Here is a 25,584-nt window from a genome sequence, read left to right on the forward strand (position 1 = left end):
GCCTATATGGTGTAACTGTATATAAATATTTTTTTAAATTTGCCTTAACCTGGACACATGTATGTGGGGTTTGTTTGTTTCTTTAATTTATTTTTTATTATTATTATTTTAGTTTTTTAGTCTTCATCACTGCAGCACGTATTTCTTCGTCTATAACATACTTTCAGGGCAGTTTCTGTCACAATGACATTTGTCACAGCACAGTGCTCACTGTTTGTCTAATCTTCATGCTCCTGCAAAGAAAGCATTACAAATGGAGCTGAACCTAAATTCTGTGGCTAGTGTTCCCTAACCGCCAATATGCAATCTGCTCAAATGTCTTTTCAGACAGACTTTTAGTCATATTTCCTTGGCTTTCTGCTTAACGTTGGCTGACATCTAAAAGCTGCCTGGCTCCAAACACTCTCAGGTATTCTTCCTGAATGACAAATGTACACGCCCAGCATGGTGTGTCAACCAAGGGACACTACTGAATAAAGCTGATTGAAAGCTCTTGTGAAAGTGCCAGAAGCTTTCAGACGGAGAACAGCATAAGCTGGATGTGGGGACATAACCAGCAGTGATAAAGAGGCACTCTTACCCCTTTTCCACTGAGTAACTGGTGTTCAACCTGGCACCGTTCCACACCTCTCCACTGAAGAAAAGGTGATTCTGTGCAGGAAAATTTGGCTCTGTAAAGGACTTGACGTCAGCTGACTACTGGCTCTGACACCATAACTTTTCACTGGAAAATGTTTATTTTATTTTATTTTTATTATTTCATTTTATTTCCTTTTATTTTAAGCCTCCAGTAAATAATGTATAAAGTGGACAGAAATACAAAGACATATTTAGAGGAGATTAAATAGTGAAAATGTAAAAACTCCAAAAAATAAAAAAACTAATTTAAAAAAAGTAAGGACATTGTAACATGTTACAAAATATTTATATTTCAAATAAATACTATTATTTTGAACTTTCCATTAATCAGAGAATCCAAAATAATAATAATAATAATAATGTCAGGATTGTGGACTGTCTTGTGTGTGTTTTGCTCACCATGTGTTCTCTGTAACCCAGTTTCTCCCTCACGTTGATTATTGATTTGATTCAGGTGTGTCTCGTCTTCCTCCCTAATTGTCTGTGTATTTAAGGTCTTGTCCTTTCTGTTAGTGTTATTGGGTCTCTTATGTCAATGGTGCTGCACATGTGTGTTCCTGTTTGCTCTGTGTACAAGTCTGTTGCTTGTGTTTTCTCCTCATTCATCGCTCTGCTACGTAGGCTAGTGTGACAAATAATCACACTAAACTATTAAGCAGCACAACTGTTTTCAACATTGATAATAATCAGAAATGTTTATTGAGCAGCAAATCAGCATATTAGAATGATTTCTGGAGGATCATGTGACACTGAAGACTGGAGTAATGATGCTGACAATTCAGCTTTGCCATCACAGGAATAAATTACATTTTAAAATATATTAAAATAGAAAAAAAAAAGTTATTTTAAATCGTAATATTTCACAATAGTACTGCTTTTGCTGATTTTTTTTTTTTTTTTTTTTTATGAATTAAAAGTTCAAGGCAACAGTTTTATTTGAATTAGAAATCTTTTGTAACAAGATAAATATCTTTACTGTCACTGAATAAAGCAAACCCTAAAATTAACTAGTGGTAGTTGAATGGTATTGTACATTTATAATGTTTTCATGGTGATGTTTGTTCATTTTTGGAGTGTCTGGTCCCCATCCACTTAGATCAGGGGTAGGCAATGTCGGTCCTGGAGTGCCGCTGTCCTGTAGAGTTTAGCTCCAACCCTAATCAAACACATCTGAACAAACTAATCAAGGTCTTCAGAATTACTAGGGCTACAGGCAGGTGAGATTTTTTTTCAGGGTTGGAGCTAAACTCTGCAGGACATCAGCACTCCAGGACTGACGTTGCCTACCCCTGACTTAGATGATATAAAAGAAAGCAGCTCAATAATTTTTTTTTTTTTTCTAACATCTGTTCCACATAGGAGAGAAAGTCATTCAGGTTTGGTATGACATGAGGGTCAAATGATGAAAGAATTTTCATTTTTGAGTGAATTAATCCATTAAAATATGTGAAGAAGGATAATTCTGAGTATCAATGTAGTGTTAGAACTCATTTCTGTGCATCCAACTGGAATGAATCCAGTGAATTTAATAATCAATTATAATGTGAACTCTAAGATAAGGTTAAAAAGTAATTATCTCAGAAAATCTCCTGACTTGACTGAACTGAAAAACACCGTCCAACATTCAGCCAACTGCTCCTGCTATTAGCAGACCTGCCTAACCTACTTGTGTCTCATGTCCAGTAATCATTACAACCACCTCTATACACCCTTGAACTGATAACCTATTTTAAAAGCCAAATGCAAGGACGACAGCATGTTTAAGGTTACTTTACTTTCACCTCTAACTTGAATACAAAATGTAATGATTCTTGCACCCACTTTGATCTATTTTTCCACTAACTGGGCCACCGTGAGTCTTTCTATACAAAGAAGAAATATATATATATATATCAGCTAAAAACAGTTTGGTACAAGGATAGTCTTTCCACCTTCGTGTGTTTGTAGACCAGTGATACTCCCAGTTTCCTTCTAATAAAAATCAGCCTATAGACCTGACCTTCTTTGTCACTATTTTACTGACATAATATGTAAAACTGGGTGCTGTTTGACAGAAAAAGAGGGGTATATATATGTCACCGCATTCTTTTTACGGTATTTTTTTCAGCAAACTGAGGATCCCATGAGGATTTATTTTCTTCTATCCAAATTTTAACCTTTACTATAACATAAAAATGTCAATGCTGATCTGAAACGTGTAAGAGATTCACCTGTGTCCTACTTATTCATGAAGGACATAAGGAGAACAAAAAAAAAGAAGAGACACTTTTAACAGCACAAAACTTTCATTGGATTTTCAGCACAATAATGAAATATCATGGGAGGAACTCACTGTTTAGATTGTTTCAGCTCCCAGTGTAATTCATAAACCAGGTAAAGATGCAAATGTGTTCACAAAATCCAAAATATTTGGAAAATGTTCTATAATGAGCATAATTTGCATAAAAAAGAGGTGGATTTCATTTAAATATGCAGAGATGTTAAAACAAATGATAACATACTGCACGTCGCAGTACCGCAGTTATTTAGTGTTGATTTCATACAGGCTAACTGCCTGATTTATGGATTTACCACTTTGCTTAATTTGGAATTCATTGTTGTACTCAGAAAGTCACGACACATAAAGAATACGTAACTCAAACACAAATGTAATTAGCCTCCAGTTCTGGACCATGAGTCATTTTATATCACTAGAGGGGAAAAATCGTGCATTTTAAAGTCTTCACTTGAAATATCAGCAAAACATTCTTTATCCATGGCTAAATTATCCCATTTCCCACAAAGTTTTTCTTATTTTTTTTTTACTCTTTGCAAACTCATGCAGTAGATTGCAAACAGACTGAGCATGTCCAATCTTCACTTATTTTTAATGGAAGTTTTGTACGCTCATGAGCATGGCACTGTTGCCAGTTTTAGTAAATTTCTGTGGTAAAGGAGGCCAAGATTAGCATCTGCCACCATAGAGACTCATTTGCTGGCTTTCGTGTGTGTACCAATGTTAGCATGCACTGATGCAAATTGATTTTAACTTAAACGGAAGATGGCACTTGTGATATGGTAAAGTTTTCGATATTCATTCAAAGGGAGCTCAAGAAGATTCTTTCTCAATTTTCAAATTCAAGCTTCATTCATGTGATAAATGAAGGACTAAATTACCAAACATGAACATTCCATACACATACGAGTTTTACCCTGACAGAGTTTATTTTGTAGTAATGAATGGCTTACTGTTGCTAGCAACTATCAAATAATTCAAAATGTGGCAGTAATATATATATATATATATATATATATATATATGAAGATTGACAGGGATCCAGCAATCCGGATAGGGGTGGGAAGATCGTTCCTGGCTGGTGGAACGATCTTCCCACCCCTATCCGGATTGCTGGATCCCTGTCAATCTTCAACAACAACTGAAAACTCATCTCTTTCGACAGCACTTGACTTCATCCTAAACTTAAAAAAAATAAAAAAAATTCTCTTTACTTATTCCTTCCTTTGGTAGTTTGTATTTATTTGAACAATGCCTGAGACTTGGTGTTGCAAGCACTTCGTCTGTCTGATTGCCTCTTCAAGATGAATCGCTTTATGTATTCCCCAATTGTAAGTCGCTTTGGATAAAAGCGTCTGCAAAATGACTAAATCTAAATCTAAATCTAAATCTATATATATATATATATATATATATATGTGTGTGGGTAAATAAATAATTCACAAAAGTAGCGATGGTCATTGTTCACCAACTTAGCGACATTTCAGACCCCTTTAGCCAAAAAAACAAAAACAAATCTAACGACTTCTTTGATAAACCTTAGGTTCCACGACTCACCGGTTTGACGTCTATAGCAACATTTAGCAATGACTAATTTTCTTTAGCTACTTTCCATTGAAAGTAGTTGGCATACCATTTTTTTCAACTTTTTTTCATCTGGGCAAACATTTTTCTGAGCAAATCATATTTTATATGCATTTAAGAGACTCAAATGTTGCAGGGACTGCAGAATTGCTTTGCCAATTTTTTTTTTTTTTTTTTTGTACACGTTGAGTGGAAATATGTTGAATATAGCTTACCGTGTACAAATCTACTGTTACACAGTGTTGCCATGAACAATGGATAATATTAGGAAATATCAGAAAGCTAGAAGCCACGACTGAGCAGTCAGTGACATGTAATGAAGTTACTCAGTTGATATTATTAGAGCTTCTTCAAGTATCTTGCACACTGGATTTGATGTGAACCACTCACCAACCTGTTTAGGAAAACACAGCAAAGCCTCTGCTGCCTCCCGTTCTTGGGAACGATCAGTAAGGCCTCCAGATATTGAGATGTGTTTACAATATTGCACTACTGAAAACATCCTGTCAAGCAGTTAAAATGCATGGTATGAGGGCTGCGCCACAGGAGAACAAAAGGACCCGGAGAGCGCGGTACGTTCAATTGAACATATCACAAACAGGGTTTCTTGGGGGAATCTGAAGTTGTGGTTTACCACCAGCTTCTGGAACCACTAAAATGGATATTTCTCTCCTTAGAGATTTTGCCCACAAGTGCCAGAGATATTAATATTAAATATTATAAGGATTTTTGGTCGCAGTCCCAGATATAACTAGAGTTTATGAGGAAAATAGGAAACAGAGCGCTGCACCCTGAGGATTCAGAATGTCTGTTCTTGAGACAATGTCGCATGTGGAAAAGATTTCTGCACAAAAAGAAGAGAACTTTTAATTGAGAGCACGAAACCGTGCTATTTTCATACTCTGATATAGACTCAAAGACTTTTTCTAATGGTTACAGCCGTGTGTTTACACGAATCAGCAAGATTTCTGACAGCTGAAAGCTTTACACTATTTTATGTCTTGCTTAAGTGGAGCTTTCTTGATCATCTTTAAATGTGAACTCAGATGTTTAAATGTGATTCATACACTTCATGTTCACTCTGCTGGCTTGACATACAAATTGAAGTGACACAAGAGCATTGTGGGTGTGCAGGTAGATGATGCTCAGGTTAGAGAAGAGATTGCTTTAACAGCATGCGTGAGCAGGTGAAAGAGCTGTAATTATATAAGTGTATAGAACACTTGTAAACGTAAATTAAAAATTCAGTTCTGATCTTGATTTTAGAATGTTATCATTCTTGCAAAATAATTTTTTTTAATATGTTAGAAAGTATAACAAAAAATTGCTGAGTCATCAGCAAATTTTATTTCTTACTATAAAAAGGGTAAAGATGGTATTCAGTGTGATTTAATTCATAATCATGGATTTTTTTCTATATGAAGTGTGCATGTAAATATTTGTACATTAAAACAAATGTTTTTTTTTTTCTTATTTACAAATTATTATGAATTAACCAAGTGTATGAATGAATGAATGCCTTTTACTGTCATTATACTCACATACAATGAAATTAGGATAGCTTCCCTCCTGCATACTTTACATACAGGTATATCACGTAGTGCACATTTAACAAACACATGAGTCACAACTTTAACCATGTTATGTACTTACACAATAGAGAGTTGAGTTACTTAAGACTAACTTTCAGCAAAGCAGTTGAGAATATTGCACACAAGTCTATATTGCACTAAGTCTCCCTCAGGGGGGAGAAAGAAAAAAAACACTGCATTACTGTAAGACTGACATTCAAATGAAGAATGAGGTCAGTGCATATTGGAGTTCATAATGTTTATGGCTCTAGGAAAGAAACTGTCCTTAAATCTCTTGGTCCTTGTTTTAAAGCATCGGTTGTGCCTGCCTGATGGCAAGAGGTGAAACAAGTGAAAAACTGGATGTGTTGAGTCATTTAGTATATTTTGACCTTATTGAGGGCTCGAGAGTTATATAGATCCTTCAGTGATGGTAGGGGACGGCCAGAGATCCTCTCCAGAAGTCTTAATGATCCTTTGAAGCCCCTTCTTGTCTGCCTCAGAACAGCTAGCATGCCATACTGTAATGCAATATATCAGCACACTCTCAATAGAACAGCGGTAAAAGTTTACCAGCAACTTTCCATTTAGATTGTTTTTCCTAAGAATCCTTAAGAAATGTAGACGCTGCCGTGCCTTCTTAATAACTGCTGAAGTATGTGTCTTTCAGGATAGGTTAGCAGAGATGAGGGTACCCAGAAATGTGAAGCATTGGACCCTCTCAACACAGTCCCTGCTGATGTATAGAGGGAGCGGATCTGTCTTATGCTTTCTGAAGTCTATAATGAGCTATTTTGTCTTAGAGGTGTTTAAGGTCAGGTTGTTAGCTGAACTCCATGATGTTAGTTGCTGGACCTCCTTTCTATAGTCAGAGGTGGGTAGTAACGAGTTACGTTTAATTCGTTAAATTACTTGAGTAATTTTTTTGGGTAACTAATACTTTTAGAGTATATTTAAAGATGGGTACTTTTACTCTTACTCAAGTACATTTTTAGTGAAAAAACGGTACTTTTACTTCGTTACTGTGGGCGACGCTCCTCTCCTCTCGTTACTTTATCTTAATGCAATTCAAGTTAAAAATGCTTCAATTTATTCCAAACGCGCCGTCTACTTTTCTCTGGGCAATGAGCGATGCCCAGTCGCAAATGATTCATTCTTTTGAGTCAATTCTGTTCAAAGGCTTGATCAAACCAGTTGGCAGACCAGTGAATTGGTTTGCGAATCAGTTTGAATGATTCGTTCAGTTCCCTGCCGCACGCACTGAGTCGTCTGAAGCGGTTCTCACTCAGATAACAGAAAGTTTTAAGAACATCAAGAGCGTTGAAGACGTGGCTTTGTATCTACAGTCAATTGAAAGCAAATCTGCAAAGGCTATTGTTTGCTAGCTATTGAAAGGAGTGAAATTATTTCCTTTATGAGATTAATTCCTCATGAGGCCAAAACTCAGGAACTCTCGCAACACACATGACATGCAATAAAACAATAAACGTTCTAATCTGACAGGTACGGTGGCCGAGAAAACACCTGCAAATTAAGAAAACAACTTCATCAATTTGACAACACACATGCTGCAAATGCTCACAACACAACCAAATACAGAAACGCACTGCAAATCAAATTCTTTATTTGGTTGTGTTGTGAGCATTTGCAGCGTGTTTCTTTATTTGTTTGTGTTGTGAGCATTTGCAGCACCTGCTGTCAAATTGACAAAGATGTTTTCTTGATTTGCTGGTGCTTTTTCTATTTGCATGTGTTTTCTGAAGTTGCAGCGCATTGAGCTCTCACGGCCACCGTAGACAAGAAGATCTGGGAGAAAGACAGATTTGCTCATCTGTCTCTTGTCCCATCCTTAGGCTCCCTCCTTCCCCCCTGGGCATGACATAGAAGTGAACTCAAGTTGCCAGACTTACAAACTGAATTTTTTATATCTTAAGAATTAATGATCTTAACCCTTTCATGTTTGGTATCATTTTAAAGGTCTCTGTGCGATTGGTATACTGGTCTCAATTTCACAGTAGTCACTTGTAGTATGAGAAATAATACTCAAAAACTTAAAAAAAAAAAAAAAAAAACTTAAGTACTTAACTCTGTACTTCTGTTGTGGGCGGTCTCCTTTCAAAATCTGATAAACATTGCTCTACACCAGGTGTGACCATTTGGGTGTGCGAGAACAGCTCCTACAGGAGGCTTCTCATCCCCCATACACAGATGTAATCTGTTTTGGGGCAGAGAATAAATGTTTATGGCCCTTTTGTTCTGGTAGTATTTAACGGAAAGTTGCAAATCACTCATTGCGATTCTGTAGCCAGATCAGCCCGTAGTGTGGAGTGTATTTCATATGTTCCATACTATGCATCTTCTTGAAGTCAGGTATATATTTTACCCTTAGATTCATCTTTGAATAACTGATGTTATGTATTTTCTTATTTCGAAATTGGCTTCTAATTATTTTCATTATGTAATTGGCATGATACGACTTTACCTGACTAATAATAAATTATTATATTTGAGTTATTCTGATCTCTTCTAAAATCATTTTTTCTAGTAGATTAGAGTTGTAGTCTAGTGTTTCCACAAATCTGCGTCCAGGACAGATCATACTTAAGTACCAATGAATGAAGCGGGGGCTCATCATTAGGGATCTTCTGATTTCTGTCTGTCACTGACTTAACAAGTTACAGTTTTCATGATTATATAAAAATACACTTTTTATTATATGCTAGCAGGGTGCAGCCTATTTAAAGGTATTATAGTCACCGTGTATCCTCCGAGTAAGATCAACTGGCGAGTTTGTGCCGTGCATTTACACTTGGCCGAGTGAATTGCTAAGCGACACTAGGCTGCTGAAGAACGAATAATTGAAAGTATGGGATTTCCAGAATAATCAAATATCTAAATTAATATACATTCAATGTCTGTGATAAATTTAATGATCACTTGGAATTGGAGTCAGATTGAACACGGAGCTAGACTAAAATTGAAACTAAATCCTGATAAATTCAGAAGTGCAAGTAAAAGACCGAATGAGCATTAAACCTTCGACCAGGCCACTGGATTTCGTTGTTTGGGCTAGCGGGTGGATCCTTACACTATGAAGATCTTTATTAGATGAACACCGCGTGTGCCGTCTACAGTTCCACAGGTACAGATAGGCTACGTTCCATTACAGTACACGATGCCACTATGACATTACCAGTTTGTTGTACATGTACCTTATACATTAAATACAATGTATCATTTATACATTAAACAAGCTATCACAGAGTATGAAATGAACACCCGCCAAACCCACGTTAGCTCTGCGCAGCAGCGCACGACCTGTTCCAGGAGGAATGCCCGTTTTCACAATATGCATTTGTTTACATTTTGCAAAACAGATGATCCGTCAATGTGCTTTTGTTTTGTTATGTTCAGATGTTCGGTAGCGGTCATGTGAGGAGTTTTCACTCTTCTCCGTGTCAAAGGTTATATATAGGCTACATATAGACACATTTAATACATAATATATTTTAAAATATAATTTAATTCAATGATGCAAATCAGAATTTATCAGCTGTTACTCCAGTTTTCAGAGTCATATGATCCTTCAAAAATCATTCTAATATATTGATTTATTACCAGTGTTGGAAACAGTTTTGCTGTGTAATATTTTTTGGAACCTGTGACATTTTGTTCAGAATTCTTTGAATAGAAAGCTAAAAAGAACAGCATTGATAATAAATCAACATATTGGAATGATTTCTGAAGGATTATGTGACACTGAAGACTGGCGTAAAGGCTGATGGAAATTTTGTTTTGAATCACTGAAATAAATTACATTGAAAAAACATATACATATGTATGTCAAGTCAAGTCACCTTTATTTATATAGCGCTTTTAACAATACAGATTGTGTCAAAGCACTCAACAGTATCAAATTGGAGGATAGAGTGTCAGTAATGTATAATGATAAGATTAAACACTCAATTTTCAGTTAAAGGCATTTCATTATTGAATTCAGAGATGTTATTGTCTAGCTCAGTTTAGTTTAAATGGTATCTGTGCAATCAAATCGGCGATAATCACTAGAAATGAAGTGTCCCCAACTGAGCAAGCCAGAGGCGACAGCGGCAAGGAACCAAAACTCCCTCTGTGACAGAATGGAGAAAAAAACCTTGGGAGAAACCAGGCTCCGTCGGGGGGCCAGTTCTCCTCTGGCCAGACGAAACCCGCAGTTCAAAAGTTTATATTTCTATTTTAATTTTGTTGCAATTTCTAACTATAGTAGTATTATGTAGTTAGGCATTTTATTATATTTTTAGTTTTATTGTATTTTAATCGAGGTCTTCACTGGGGATATGTCTCTGGGGCTCATATAGGTGTCCTGGTCTCCGCTGACGATCAGGGCTGTAGACATCATCTCTTGGTGCTGATCCACCATCTGATCGGATACGGACTGAGAAACAGAATAGGAAAGAAACAGACAAATATTAGCGTAGATGCCATTCTACTTACGATGTAACGAGTACATCGTGTGTTATGGGGAGTGTTCCCGGTTCCGGTTGATCTAATTAATGCAGCCTAACAATCCTTTAACGGATTTGAATAATAGAAGCATATTAGTGTGTTATGTGTAAGCCAGGCTAAAGAGATGGGTCTTTAATCTAGATTTAAACTGACAGAGTGTGTCTACCTCCCAAACAGTGTTAGGTAAATTGTTCCAGAGTTTGGGTGCTAAATAGGAATAGGATCTGCCATCCGCAGTCGATTTTGATATTCTAGGTATTATCAAACGGCCAGAGTTTTGAGAACGCAGTGGACTATAATGCGATAAGAGCTCGCTCAAGTACTGAGGAGCTAAACCATTCAGGGCTTTATAAGTAATTAACAAGATTTTAAAATCTATCCGATGTTTGATAGGGAGCCAGTGCAGTGTTGACAGAACCGGGCTAATATGGTCATATTTCCTGGTTCTAGTAAGGACTGTAGCTGCTGCATTTTGGACCAACTGTAGTTTGTTGACCAAGTGTGCAGAACAACCACCCAATAAAGCATTACAATAGTCTAACCTTGAGGTCATAAACGCATGAATTAACATTTCTGCATTTGACGTTGAGAGCATAGGTCGCAATTTAGATATGCTTTTGAGATGAAAAAACGCAGTTTTACAGATGCTAGAAACATGGCTTTCAAATGAAAGATTGCTATCGAACAGCACACCTAGGTTCCTGACTGATGAAGAAGAATTGACAGAGCAGCCATCAAGAGTTAGATAATGTTCTAGGTTATTACATGTGGGGTTTTTAGGTCCGATAATTAACACCTCTGTTTTTTCAGAATTTAGCAGTAAAAAATTACTCGTCATCCAGTTTTTTTATATCGACTATGCATTCCGTTAGTTTCTCAATTTGGTGTGTTTCACCGGGCCGCGAAGAAACATAGAGCTGAGTATCATCAGCATAACAGTGAAAGCTAACACCATGTCTCCTGATAATATCTCCCAAGGGTAACATGTAAAGCGTGAAAAGTGACGGCCCTAGTACTGAGCCTTGAGGTACTCCATACTGCACTTGTGATCGATATGATACCTCTTCATTCACTGCTACGAACTGATGGCGGTCAGATAAGTACAATTTGAACCATGCTAAGGCGCTTCCACTAATGCCAACAAAGTTTTGTAGTCTATTCAAATGAATGTTGTGGTCGATAGTGTCGAACGCGGCGCTAAGATCCAGTAGAACTAATAAAGAGATACAACCACGATCAGATGATAGAAGCAGGTCATTTGTAACTCTAATGAGAGCAGTCTCAGTACTATGATACGATCTAAATCCTGACTGGAATTCCTCACAGATATCATTTTTCTCTAAGAAGGAATATAATTGTGAGGATACTACCTTTTCTAGTATCTTTGATAGAAAAGGGAGATTTGAGATCGGTCTGTAATTAACTAGATCTTTGGGGTCAAGTTGTGTTTTTTTAATGAGAGGCTTAATAACAGCCAATTTGAAGGTTTTGGGGACCTATCCTAATGACAATGATGAATTAATAATAGCCAAAAGAGGATCTATGACTTCTGGAAGCAGCTCTTTTAGTAGTTTAGATGGAATCGGGTCTAACATACATGTTGTTGGTTTAGATGATTTAACAAGTTTATACAATTCTTCCTCTCCTACAGTAGAGAATGAATGGAATTGTTCCTCAGGGGATCTATAGTGCGCTATCTGATGCGATACTGTAGCTGACGGCTGCAAGGATACAATTTTATCTCTGATAGTATCGATCTTGGAAGTGAAGTAGTTCATAAAGTCATTACTGCTATGCTCTTGGGAAATGCCAACACCTGTTGATGCTTTATTTTTCGTTAATTTAGTCACTGTATTGAATAAATACAGAGGGTTATGTTGGTTTTCTTCTAGAAGAGATGAAAAGTAATCAGATCTAGCAGTTTTTAATGCTTTTCTGTAGGATAGGGTACTTTACCGCCAAGCTAAATGAAATACCTCTAATTTAGTTTTCCTCCAGCTGCGCTCCATTTTCCGGGCTGATCTCTTTAGGGCGTGAGTGTGCTCATTATACCACGGTGTTGGACTCTTATCCTTAATCTTCCTTAAGCGTAAAGGAGCAACCGCATCTAAAGTGCTAGAAAAAAGAGAGTCCATAGTTCCTGTTACATCATCAAGTTGTTCTGAGCTATTGGACATGCTGAGGAACTGAGATAAGTCAGGAAGATTATTTATAAAGCAGTCTTTTGTGGTAGAGGTAATGGTTCTACCATATTTGTAACAAGGAGTTGGCTTTACAGCTTTAGCTATATGGAATATACAGGAGACTAGATAATGATCTGAGATATCATCGCTCTGCTGCCAAATTTCAATGCCACTGACATCAATTCCATGTGACAGTATTAAATCTAGAGTATGATTTCGACAATGAGTAGGTCCTGACACATGTTGTTTAACACCAATAGAGTTTAGAATGTCTATAAATGCTGATCCCAACGAATCTTTTTCATTATCAACATGGATATTAAAATCACCAACGATTAGTACTTTATCTGCAGTCAGCACTAACTCAGATAGAAGATCAGAAAATTCTTTAATAAAGTCTGTATGGTGCCCTGGTGGCCCGTATACAGTAGCCAGTACAAACATCACAGGGGATTTATCATTAATACTTGTTTCTCTGGATAACTCTGGATATGAAGCACCATTACTTCGAACAAATTATACTTGAAACCCGACCTCTGAGAGATACTGAAAATATTGCTATAAATTGCAGCAACACCTCCCCCTTTACCTTTTGGACGTTCATGTTTGTAACAGTAATCTTGTGGTGTAGACTCGTTTAAAGTAATGTAATCATCTTGTTTTAGCCAGGTTTCTGTCAGATAAAGCACATCTAGTTTATGGTCAGTGAACATATCATTTACAAAAAGTGCTTTTGAAGAAAGGGATCTAATATTCAATAAGCCAAGCTTCATCATGCGTTTATCTGTATTATATCGGTTTTTTTATTTGTTGAACATCAATTAAATTGTTACTATTACTTTGGTTTGGATGTTTTCTGTATTTTCTAATTCGGGGAACAGACACAATCTCTATAGTGTGATATCTAGGTGAAAAAGTTTCTATGTGCTGAGAGTTAACTGACTTCTGTGACATGAGGCGGCTAGCAGACGATCGGTTTAGCCAGTCTGTCTGCTTCCTGACCTGGGCCCCAGTTAGTCAAGTACGAACTCTAAGACTATGTGCCATATTTCTAGAGAGAAGAGCAGCACCACCCCAGGAGGGTGGAACACCATCTCTTTTCAACAGGTCAGGTCTGCCCCAAAAATTCTTCCTATAAAGCCTATGTTATTTTGCGGGCACCACTTAGACATCCAGCCATTAAGTGATGACAATCTGCTATGAATCTCATCACCCCGGTAAGCAGGGAGCGGACCAGAGCATATTACAGTGTCTGACATCGTACTTGCAAGTTCACACACCTCTTACCTCACAAACATTATTTTTAGTGATCTCCGACTGGCGAAGTTGAACATCATTAGCGCCGACGTGGATAATCTTACTGAATTTACATTTAGCATTAGTCAGCACTTTTAAATTTGCCAAGATGTCAGGCGCTCTGGCTCCTGGTAAACAATGGACTATGGTGGCTGGTGTCTCTATTTTCACGTTCCGTACAATAGAATCACCAATAACTAGAGCACTTTCATCACGTTTCTCAGTGGATGCGTCACCGAGTGGGGAGAACCTGTTTGATGTTTTGATCGGAACAGAAGAGTGGTGTTTTGACCCGCGACTAGGCTGCATCATAGTCACTCAGTTGCCCTGCTGCACGGGCTCAACCAAAACCGAACAATGTACAGGACTCCCTGAGCTAGTCGCATCCAAAGCAGTATCTACAGCCCTCACATTCTTACCATCCTCAACTAAAGTTTGGATGCGTGTCTCTAGTTCTAAAACCTTCTCTGTCAGCCTAACTATTTCCCTGCATTTATCACATGTGAATCCCTCGCTGCTGACAGAGACAGATAAACTATACATGTGGACAGTGCAAACAACAATAGCAGGAGAAGCCATTACTAACCGTGATTGATGAATGATACCAACTTAACTTACCACTGTTGTTTGATGAGCTCGTGAAAAATGGAGCGAGAGAAAAAAAAAGTAAATAAATTAAAAAAATATATATATTTTTTATTTATAAAAAAAAAAAAAAGATACGCAAATGGAACCGCGCGTGACAAGCTAACAAGCTGCACTTGCGTTTTTAAAAGCGGACGATCAAATTAGTTAGAAAGATAACACCAGAAATATGGTGGGAATTAAGTTATATATTATCACTTTAGACAAAAGGGAGTGAAAGTAAGGTAGAGATTAAATAAAAAGCGAAGGTACATGGAGCTACAATCACAAACCTCTCAGAAGCACAACAGACTGAAGCAATATATATATATATATATACAGTGGGTACGGAAAGTATTCAGACCCCCTTAAATTTTTCACTCTGTTATATTGCAGCCATTTTCTAAAATCATTTAAGTTCATTTTTTTTCCTCAATGTACACACAGCACCCCATATTGACAGAAAAACACAGAATTGTTGACATTTTTGCAGATGTATTAAAAAAGAAAAACTGAAATATCACATGGTCCTAAGTATTCAGACCCTTCGCTCAGTATTTAGTAGAAGCACCCTTTTGATCTAATACAGCCATGAGTCTTTTTGGGAAAGATGCAACAAGTTTTTCATACCTGGATTTGGGGATCCTCTGCCATTCCTCCTTGCAGATCCTCTCCAGTTCTGTCAGGTTGGATGGTAAATGGTGGACAGCCATTTTTTGGTCTCTCCAGAGATGCTCAATTGGGTTTAAGTCAAGGCTCTGACTGGGCCATTCAAGAACAGTCACGGAGTTGTCGTGAAGCCACTCCTTCGTTATTTTAGCTGTGTGCTTAGGGTCATTGTCTTGTTGGAAGGTAAACCTTCGGCCCAGTCTGAGGTCCTGAGCACTCTGGAGAAGGTTTTCGTCCAGGATATCCCTGTACTTGGCCGCATTCATCTTTCCCTCGATTGCAACCAGTCGTCCTGTCCCTGCAGCTGAAAAACACCCCCACAGCATGATGCTGCCACCACCATGCTTCACTGTTGGGACTGTATTGGACAGGTGATGAGCAGTGCCTGGTTTTCTCCACACATACCGCTTAGAATTAAGGCCAAAAAGTTCTATCTTGGTCTCATCAGACCAGAGAATCTTATTCAGGTGTTTTTTAGCAAACTCCATGCGGGCTTTCATGTGTCTTGCACTGAGGAGAGGCTACCGTCGGGCCACTCTGCCATAAAGCCCCGACTGGTGGAGGGCTGCAGTGATGGTTGACTTTCTACAACTTTCTCCCATCTCCCGACTGCATCTCTGGAGCTCCGCCACAGTGATCTTTGGGTTCTTCTTTACCTCTCTCACCAAGGCTCTGCTCCCCCGATAGCTCAGTTTGTCCAGACGGCCAGCTCTAGGAAGGGTTCTGGTCGTCCCAAACGTCTTCCATTTAAGGATTATGGAGGCCACTGTGCTCTTAGGAACCTTAAGTGCAGCAGAAATTTTTTTGCAACCTTGGCCGGATCTGTGCCTTGCCACAATTCTGTCTCTGAGCTCTTCAGGCAGTTCCTTTGACCTCATGATTCTCATTTGCTCTGACATGCACTGTGAGCTGTAAGGTCTTATATAGACAGGTGTGTGGCTTTCCTAATCAAGTCCAATCAGTATAATCAAACACAGCTGGACTCAAATGAAGGTGTAGAACCATCTCAAGGATGATCAGAAGAAATGGACAGCACCTGAGTTAAATATATGAGAGTCACAGCAAAGGGTCTGAATACTTAGGACCATGTGATATTTCAGTTTTTCTTTTTTAATAAATCTGCAAAAATGTCAACAATTCTGTGTTTTTATGTCAATATGGGGTGCTGTGTGTACATTAATGAGGAAAAAAAATGAACTTAAATGATTTTAGTAAATGGCAGAGTGAAAAATTTAAGGGGGCCTGAATACTTTCTGTACCCACTGTATGTATGTATGTATGTATATATATATATATATATATATACACACATATATACAGTGAGGAAAATAAGTATTTGAACACCCTGCTATTTTGCAAGTTCTCCCACTTAGAAATCATGGAGGGGTCTGAAATTGTCATCGTAGGTGCATGTCCACTGTGAGAGACATAATCTAAAAAAAAAAATCCAGAAATCACAATGTATGATTTTTTAACTATTTATTTGTATGATACAGCTGCAAATAAGTATTTGAACACCTGTCTATCAGTTAGAATTCTGACCCTCAAAGACCTGTTAGTCTGCCTTTAAAATGTCCACCTCCACTCCATTTATTATCCTAAATTAGATGCACCTGTTTGAGGTCGTTAGCTGCATAAAGACACCTGTCCACCCCATACAATCAGTAAGAATCCAAATACTAACATGGCCAAGACCAAAGAGCTGTCCAAAGACACTAGAGACAAAATTGTACACCTCCACAAGGCTGGAAAGGGCTACGGGAAATTGCCAAGCAGCTTGGTGAAAAAGGTCCACTGTTGGAGCAATCATTAGAAAATGGAAGAAGCTAAACATGACTGTCAATCTCCCTCGGACTGGGGCTCCATGCAAGATCTCACCTCGTGGGGTCTCAATGATCCTAAGAAAGGTGAGAAATCAGCCCAGAACTACACGGGAGGAGCTGGTCAATGACCTGAAAAGAGCTGGGACCACCGTTTCCAAGGTTACTGTTGGTAATACACTAAGACGTCATGGTTTGAAATCATGCATGGCACGGAAGGTTCCCCTGCTTAAACCAGCACATGTCCAGGCCCAACTTAAGTTTGCCAATGACCATTTGGATGATCCAGAGGAGTCATGGGAGAAAGTCATGTGGTCAGATGAGACCAAAATAGAACGTTTTGGTCATAATTCCACTAAACGTGTTTGGAGGAAGAAGAATGATGAGTTCCATCCCAAGAACACCATCCCTACTGTGAAGCATGGGGGTGGTAGCATCATGCTTTGGGGGTGTTTTTCTGCACATGGGACAGGGCGACTGCACTGTATTAAGGAGAGGATGACCGGGCCATGTATTGCGAGATTTTGGGGAACAACCTCCTTCCCTCAGTTAGAGCATTGAAGATGGGTCGAGGCTGGGTCTTCCAACATGACAATGACCCGAAGCACACAGCCAGGATAACCAAGGAGTGGCTCTGTAAGAAGCATATCAAGGTTCTGGCGTGGCCTAGCCAGTCTCCAGACCTAAACCCAATAGAGAATCTTTGGAGGAGCTCAAACTCCGTGTTTCTCAGCAACAGGCCAGAAACCTGACTGATCTAGAGAAGATCTGTGTGGAGGTGGGCCAAAATCCCTCCTGCAGTGTGTGCAAACCTGGTGAAAAACTACAGGAAAAGTTTGACCTCTGTAATTGCAAACAAAGGCTACTGTACCAAATATTAACATTGATTTTCTCAGGTGTTCAAATACTTATTTGCAGCTGTATCATACAAATAAATAGTTAAAAAATCATACGTTGTGATTTCTGGATTTTTTTTTTTAGATTATGTCTCTCACAGTGGACATGCACCTACAATGACAATTTCAGACCCCTCCATGATTTCTAAGTGGGAGAACTTGCAAAATAGCAGGGTGTTCAAATACTTATTTTCCTCACTGTACATACATACATACACACACACACACACACACACACACACATTACATAAATGTTATCTACATATCTAAATAAAAATAGACTATAGATATACAGTATATGATCCAAAGTAACCAACTACTTGAGTAGTTTTTTTTTTATTCAATATTTTTTTTACTCTTACTGAAGTAACTATTCAGACTAATACTTTTACTTGAGTAAATATTTCTATAAGTACTTTTACTTTTACTTTTACTTGAGTACAGTTTTTGGGTACTCTACCCACCTCTGTCTATAGTCCATCTCATCTCCCCCAGTGATAAGGCCAATCACTGTTGTATCATCCACAAATTTGATGATGGCGTTACTGTGATGAACTGGGATACAATCATATGTGTAGAGTGAATACAGTAGTGGGCTCAGCACACACCCCTGTGGAGAGCCAATGCGGAGTAAGCTGGTGGAGGAGACATGAGGACCCATCTTCACCCTCTGAGAATGGTTCGTCAGGAAGTCCTTAATCCAGTGACAGGTGAGTGTGGCAAGACCTAGGTTTGTCAGTTTACTGACCAGGATATCCGGGATAATAGTATTAAATGCTGAAGTATAGTCAATGAACAGCGTCCTAACATAATTTACATGTTTTTCCAGGTAACTCAGTTGTGTGTGTAGAGCTAGAGCTACAGCATCTTCAGTAGATCTATTCGTTCTGTAGGCAAACTGATACTCATCAGAGGTGGAGGGGAGACTGGCTTTAATATGATACAAGACCAGCCTCTCAAAGCATTTCATGATTTCCGGTGTAAGTGCCACTGGGCAGTAATCATTGAGGCTCCTCGGCAAAGATGTTTTGGGGATTGTTACGATGGTAGCTGACTTCAGGCAGTGTGTTATGATTGCTTGTAACAGGGACTGGTTGAAGATATTGGTGCAAATCGGTGTCAGTTGGTCAGCACATGCCCTGAGTACCTTCCCAGGTACTCCATCTGGGCCAGTTGCTTTTCTCGGATTCACTGACCTTAGCGCCCTTCCCATCTCATGCTCCTGTAAGGTGAGTGTGGGGGTGTTTCCTGCTGATATAGACTGAAGTGAAGAGAATGTATTTTGGGTTGCCTCGAAATGTGCAAAGAAGCAGTTCGGCTCCTCCGCCAGTTGGGCAGAATAATTAGTCCCTGCTGTAGTAGCACAGCCCCTGAAATTTGTGATGGTCTGTATGCCCTGCCACATTCGCCTTGAGTCATTTCCTGAGAGATCGTCTTCTATCCTCTTCCTGTAGACCTCCTTAGCCTCTTTGATCCCTCTCCGCTGCTTAGCTCTCGCAGCCCTGTACAGAGCTTTGTCACCTGTCCTGAAGGCAGCATCTCGGTCCCTGAGAAGTGTGCCGACCTGACTGTTCATCCAGGGCTTCTGGTTGGAAAAGATTCATATGCATTTATCCACAGTGACATTATCAATACAGAACTTAATGTAGGATAAAACTGTCTCTGTGTATGCAGCCAAATCCTGGTGTTGAAATAAGCCCCAGTCAGTTTTAGCAAAACAGTCCTGTAGCTGATCAAGGGCCTCCTTAGGCCAAGTTCTAACAGTCACCTTGTATGGTCTGCTCTTTCTCCTATAAATCTCATAATAAATAATAAATCCATGAATCTAGTAATAAATCTCATTGATCTGAAATTCAATCAAATTAGCCCATAAATCACATCAAATCAATAATCTTTAGGCCTACCTATATTGAATAGACAGATACTTGAACATTAAAGGGTATAATATAAAGCATTGTGCATTCATACTCTGGTTAGTGTCCTTCACAAATACAAAGTTTGACATATAAATTAGACTTTGTGTTCATTATTGTTATCATGTTAACCTGCAATTTTGTATTCAGAACAGGGACACGTCACTGTACTTAACCATCCAAGTGTAGAGTATTTGCTCTTTAGATGTTTGTTCGTTGTTCCCGGTGATTTATTAAAGAAGCGTTTTGCTATCTCATACTCAACATAATTACCATAATTATGTGGTATCCATGTTTTTAACAGAACAGCAATCCTATTACTTTTAGTCCCCATGGTAACTGCTAAGTGGTTTGCCCAAGACCAGCTTAAGAGCTTCTAGAGTGGCAATTTAGGATTTACTTTTACAGTATAAACACATCGCTGGCAGGGGACCAGCATTGCATTACAGGCACCCCAGGTTGCTCATAAGATCAGATTCTTAATAGCAGCTGCTGGGATGCCAAATTGGAAAAGTTTTAAGGAGCAGATTCATGACTAACCTGTACGCCTTTTGGAAGTCTGCCTTGCCCTTGACTAAAGGACAAGACTTGAGTTATGCATAAATGTTCCTTAAGATCTTCAGGTGTCAGGTGCGTAACTATACTTTTAGGGTCTCAAACTCAAATTACCTCAACCAGCTGAATAGTTACAACAAATACAAGTGTCTACAGAATCCTTTTATATCAAGTTAAGGACATTAAGAGATCAGAAACATCATGAGATGGATTTGATGTAAAGAAATATTTAATATGTGAAAATCAAACAATTTTATTTTAGTCAGGCAGCCAAAAATACTGTTGCAAGAGTAACAGTGTAGCGTATCATAATACAACATGACATTGAATGCTTATATTTTTGATGAGGTGTGCTACAAACAATGCTTACCACACTGTAAAAAGTATATGTAAAACACTGTAAATAAAAAAGTATTTTAAAAAGATGATCTTGAAAACAAAGATTATTGGAGTATGTTTTACAAGACGATACATTTTCAGCCTTTCTACTTCAAAATTTCATGTTTAATTCATTGTGTTACTCCCCATTTCTTAAGAATTAATTGTGAAATTAACTAGCAATTTCTAAGTGAAAAATTGTTTCTAAATTTTTTTTCTTCTTCTTCATTGTATTTATATAATCCACTATGTGTCAGAGGGAATTGTAAATTAGGAAACAAGCAAAGTCAAATACAGCATAAATGACATGAAAGTAAATATTTAAGAATGATGACTATGAAATAATGGCAAATAAAATTTTTATTGAGTTGTCACAAGTTGCACACAATAACATTGTGGCCAGTCTGATTCACAAATAAATGAACCATTTTGAACCACTTATTTTTAGAGCATACTTAAAAAAAAATGGTTTTACCAGCTTCAGCAGATGTTTGAGTTCGCTCAACTTATTTTTGTGGGAGATTCTCAAATTTTTGTTGTATAAACTTAAAACGACAAGTCGAGAAAGCTCAAAAATGCCAAACCAAAATACAGAAAGAGCGAAAGACTCACGTGTAGTGATGCCATATTCCAATTAACTGCACAAAGGACTGTGTTATGAAAAAAATCATACAAACCTCCCCTAAAGATTAAATGAAAGAGACAACTTATCCTTAAACCTTTAGTGAAATACCACAGTTTGCTCAAACTCAGTTCTCCATGTCTAATGAGGATCTGGAGCAATGCCAGAGATGCTAACTTAGTCCAGCGCTGGCTCCCAATACATTTTTCTCAGTTCATTTATCCTGGCTGCTTATGTGCTTAAAATGTCCACACATAGGTTCTGGTCCATTTCTCTTCTGTTTCACCACAGTTAGTCTTGTTAAAAATTTCTGTCCACTTTCTGGGATATACAGTTTGGAGTCCATCTGTGAGGTGTGAATGGAAAAGCTGTCAGCAAGATGTGTTGAACAGCTGAAAGCTGTGAAAATGTTGACGCAAGCCATATTTGTGCCCATGTCCAGAAATAAACCTACTACCTGTTTGGAGTACCAGTTCCGGTATTTAACCATTAGAACACCACAACTGCCTCAGATGTCACTTAATCACTGCCTCAGATGTCACTTAATCACTGCAACATAAAAGGTTTGAAAAAGGTCAAAGTTTTCTCCTGAATTCAATTATGGTAAAGCACAATTTATTGCCCTCTAAATACTTAATACTTCAAAGGTTTTCTAGGCTAGTTACACCAGTAGCTGGTGACAAAAGACTCTCTTTATGAGTCACTAGATCATTTAGAACTGATTCGATTTTCACTCAACCTATTTGAGCCGTAACGGTTCACTACTACCACTACAGATATGCAACAATTTTTGGCTTTGTTTTGAACTATTTTCATTGGTGGGACAAAACAGACAAAGCAACTGTTGCCAAATCATTAACTTCTTTATTAAGCTATTGTGTTAAAGCCATATCACACTCACAATCATGTTGCTTGTCTGAATCAGCAAAGCTGTTTTACAAATCAAATTGTGTCAGATTAAAAAAATAAAATAAAATAAAACAGAATGCAATTGATGATTTGGCATAAAAATATGGTGCAATGTACTATGTTAATAGGAAGGACATTTCTGTATTGATTTTCCGCAGGTATTTTGAAAATCATTGTGAGAATTTCAAGAAAAAAAAAAAAAAGGTCTTCCTGAGAATGAACTTGTACCTTTTGTTGTAGGTTACCACATTCCCCTTATCCCTGCAGATTTTTATATTTAGTGATTCAACAAGCAGTAGGAAAATGATTGATTCAAAGGCAATTGTGATGGAATACCAGTTAGAACAGAAGCTCCTTTATATTGAGAACCAGGCCATTGACATTGACAACCCCTTGCTGACTCGTCCTACGTTTATATGGATTGCGAGTCCAGTGCTATGTGACATGCAGTGGTTAAATGTTAATCTTAAAAGGCGTGTATATCACCACATACAGACAAACATAAACAAATGTTGATGATAATGGCAAAGTTCAAATCAATACAAATCCATTTGGAAGAAAAAACATCAGAAAAACACATCACTGAGTCATACAGCTGACACAAATAGATTCAGGTTGCTTTAAAACCAATGGTGGATGAGAAATGCAGATTCTCCGAGTCTGACTCTGGCTCAAATTGAGAAGGTCATTGTTGACGATACACTGGAAGTGCATGCAACCACCCGTTAGAGGCGTTACACTTCTGGACAACGTGCACTAGGTGGTTAGCGAATTCACTGAGCCAACTAATCAATCTGAGCCCATTGTGAACTTCTGAGGGAAGAACCAGGAAGTCAACAGACCATTTTTAGAAGAATGGAAAAGCGGTGTAGAATAAAGGTAAAAGATGTGACAAATAACGTGATTTGGCTGCTGTCACACAGATCTAATATACACATGCGTTTTCTTTCCCAACTGTTTACATTCACGGGCATAACCGACTGTGTTTGTGAGAACATTGCATGTTTGTGACATAACCTTGTGTGTATTTAACTGTTTAAGCACTATAAGACGTGTAAGAGAACTTACCATACATTCACATGGGGAGTCGGCATCTACACTTGACGGAGGGTATGTCTGAAGCTTGGTGCTGACATCGACCATCAAAGTGGCAACAGCCAATCACATTACTTTTCCGGTGTTGCATGAACGCAATTGGCTAGCATCTGCGCTAGTGTATTTGCATAAGGCTGATTTGCAGAAGCCCGTCTTGGCACTTGAAAAGTTCAACTTCAGCTTCTGCCGTACCCTACAAACATGTCCTTGCGAGACCCATGCTGGCTTTTTGCGGGCACAGTGGGCTAGGGCCAGCCCACACCAAACCTAAACAGGCCCAGTGTGGGCTTGCCCAGGCGAGGCCCACAGCTTTGGGCTCATCACAGGCTCTCTGTGTAACATTCAGTCCACTGGAGGTGAGTGTAGTGAAGAACCCATGTTAATGCAGTTTATTCACGCAATTCATGCAGTTTATTCACAAACATAATCCAAACAGAGACTTGACTTGAACAGACTTGACTTGACTTCAACAGACTTGGCACAAACCTGAGATGAACAGATTTGACTTGGCATAAAACAAACTAGACTCACCAACAGCAGGTTACAACATCAATACATGAAGAGAGACAATGGCAACATGATGGCTACTTATAGCAAACACTAAGGGTCACATGACAAGAACCAACCAATGAGCAATCAGAACTGAAAACCACATGACAGGAGAATAACCAATCAGAACATGACACAATGAACAAAGGAACCAATAGCAGGAATACATGAGGGCAAGGGAAGCATGACACAACAGGGACCATGACTAAACTCCAAAATAAAAGAAATGAAAACATGAACGTGAAACAAAACCCAAAACCCCATGTTACACACTGTGAGAAGGTTTTCTTCCTTACCACTAGGGGTGCTAGGGTGTTTTAGGTTTCCTTAAGTAAAGCCATGTGGTAGAGGGAGTTGGCAATAACAAGCAGCAGTAGCCAGCATGGCTCACCTGCTCAGCACATTGTGCTGTGTCCTGGTTGGGAAATGTGTCATTTCAAGCCCAGTCTAAAGGAGTTCCTGTTCCTGTTTTTTTCTTTTTCCATTTAAAAGTGTACATTGCTGATGTTTTTTGCAGAGATGTTACATGTATGTATGTTTGGATTGATGATAAGAGTTTAAGACAGTGTACTTGTATGCATTTTAGAAGGACTCTTTATTGGTGAGGTTACCACATCATGGTCCAGTTTGAATATGGATTTAAAGTTCTTTTCGACGCGAGACCAGTCTGGACTATTTTTGACTGTTCCTGGTTAGGAAAAGTCTGGTGTTTGAGAGCTGTGGCGTGTTTTCATTACAAGAGTTTGGATTATTCATTTGATATCAGCCAACTTCAGCTATGGACAGTGTTTGGACATTGATGTACTACAGATAAGACTTTTGCACACATCAACTTTCACATGACGAAGTCCTATAATCTTACATTGCTTTGTTTGCTTTCTTTTGTTTTTGTTTGTTGTTGTTTTTTTGTACTTTTGTGTATTTAAATTTTTGGCTATATGTAGCTGTATTAACCTGAATTGAATGTATTCTATTTTGTATTTAATAAATCCATAGATTTGAAATCCCTTTGACTACTGTACATTTTTGACAATATTTACATTAGTTATGTGGTGACTGCATCCATTTCAGATGCATAATAACTGTTTTACCCAAAGATTTAGGGTAACCATAGGGGCCATTTTTACGGGACGCACCCTTGCCAGGATTTCTATATTGTCGAAAATATCCAGGTTTTGGCTGTTTGCACTGTGCAGATCGATCGTTATGACATTATTTCATGAGAGTTATAGAAAGCAGAGCAGACGGCTCCTTACAACATGTATGTTAGACCCTATTCCATCTAAACTACTAAAAGATGTGCTTTCAGAAGTCATAGATCCTCTTTTGCCTAGTATTAATTCTTCATTGGCTTAATAACAGCCAATTTGAAGGTTTTGGTGACATATCCTAATGACTCTCATTAAAAAAATCACAACTTGACCCCAAAGATCTAGTTAATTACAGACCGATCTCGAATCTCCCTTTTCTGTCAAAGATACTAGAAAAGGTAGTATCCTC

The 25,584-nt window shown here is 38.3% G+C and overlaps 1 long non-coding RNA gene across 1 annotated transcript; it reads right to left on the reverse strand.

Moving 5' to 3' along the window:
• Nucleotides 1–21,282: 21,282 nt before the first annotated feature.
• LOC131537726 (uncharacterized) lies at nt 21,283–24,249 on the reverse strand. The gene is made up of 3 exons (XR_009270368.1): nt 23,509–24,249; nt 21,989–22,080; nt 21,283–21,877 (listed from the first exon to the last, which is right to left on the reverse strand). It is a non-coding gene; the product is annotated as an uncharacterized LOC131537726 (long non-coding RNA).
• Between the last annotated feature and the right edge of the window lie 1,335 nt (nt 24,250–25,584).

The sequence above is a fragment of the Onychostoma macrolepis genome, chromosome 03, assembly GCF_012432095.1.
Source record: "Onychostoma macrolepis isolate SWU-2019 chromosome 03, ASM1243209v1, whole genome shotgun sequence".
In the NCBI taxonomy this organism is placed as follows: domain Eukaryota; kingdom Metazoa; phylum Chordata; class Actinopteri; order Cypriniformes; family Cyprinidae; genus Onychostoma; species Onychostoma macrolepis.